The 1,346-nt window shown below is 38.4% G+C and overlaps 1 non-coding gene across 1 annotated transcript; it reads left to right on the forward strand.

The window, feature by feature from the left end:
• The first annotated feature begins 328 nt into the window (after positions 1–328).
• Positions 329–400, forward strand: TRNAC-GCA. The gene has a single exon. It is a non-coding gene; the product is annotated as a tRNA-Cys (tRNA).
• Positions 401–1,346: the final 946 nt, after the last annotated feature.

Below are 1,346 nucleotides of genomic sequence, written 5' to 3' on the forward strand. Positions count from 1 at the left end.
TTCAATAAAGCAGAAGTAGTTGTTTTTCTGGAACTCCCTTGCTTTCTCCATGATCCAACAAATGTTAGCAACTTGATTTCTGGTTCTTCTGCCTCTCAAAATCCAGCTTCTACATATGGAAGTTCTGGGTTCACATACTGGTAAAGTCTAGCTTGAAGGATTTTGAGCATAACCTTGCTAGCACGTGAAATGAGTGAAGTTATACAGTAGTTTGAACGTATTTTGGCATTGACTTTCTTTTTGACTGGAATGAAAACAGAACTTTTCCAGTCCTGTGGCTACTGCTGAACTTTCCAAATTAGCTGACATACTGAGTGCACTTCAGGCTTCCTTGGTGGCTCAGATGGTAAAGCATCTGCCTGCAGTGCAGGAGACCCAGGTTCAATCCCTGGGTTGGGAAGAGCCTCTGGAGAAGGAAATGGCAACCCACTCCAGTACTCTTGCCTGGAAAATTCCATGGACTGAGGAGCCTGGTAGGCTACAGTCCATGGGGTCACAAAGAATCGGACATGACTGAGCGACTTCTTTCACTTTCACTGAGTGCACTATAACAGAATTATCTTTAGGATTTGAAAGAACTCATCTGGAATTCTATCACCTCTACTAGCTTTGTTCATAGTAATGCTTCCTAAGTCCCACTTGACTTCACACTCCAGAATGTCTGGCTCTAGATGAGTGACCACATCATTGTGGTTATCCAAATCATTAAGACTTTTTTTTTCATTTATTTTTATTAGTTGGAGGCTAATTACTTTACAATATTGTAGTGGGTTTTGTCATTAAGACTTAAAAAAAATTTTTTTTTTTGATAGCTCCTCTCTGTATTCTTGCCATTTCTTCTTAAGCTCTTCTACTTGTATTAGGTCCTAACTGTTCTTGTCCTTTATCATGCCCATCCTTGCATGAAATTTCCCCTTGATATCTACAATTTTCTTGAAGAGATTTCTAGTATTTCCCATTCTATTGTTTTCTTCTATTTTTTTGTATAGTTCAATTAAGAAGCCCTTCTTAACTCTCCGTGCTATTATCTAGAATTCTGCATTCAGTTGAGTATATCTTTCCTTTCTCTCTTGTATTTCACCTCTCTTCTTTCCTCAGATATTTTTAAAACAGCTTTGCCTTCTTGCATTTCTTTTTCTTAGGGATGGTTTTGGTCAATGCTTCCTATACAATGTTATGAACCTCCATCCATAGATCTTCAGGCACCCTGTCTACCAGACTTAATCCCTTGAATCTATTCATCACATCCAACTGTATAGTCCTAAGGGATTTGATTTAGGTCATATCTGAAGGGCCTAGAGGTTTTCCCATGGTAATTTACTTACACAGTGTATTATATAGTTTTC

The sequence above is a fragment of the Cervus canadensis genome, chromosome 9, assembly GCF_019320065.1.
Source record: "Cervus canadensis isolate Bull #8, Minnesota chromosome 9, ASM1932006v1, whole genome shotgun sequence".
In the NCBI taxonomy this organism is placed as follows: Eukaryota; Metazoa; Chordata; class Mammalia; order Artiodactyla; family Cervidae; genus Cervus; species Cervus canadensis.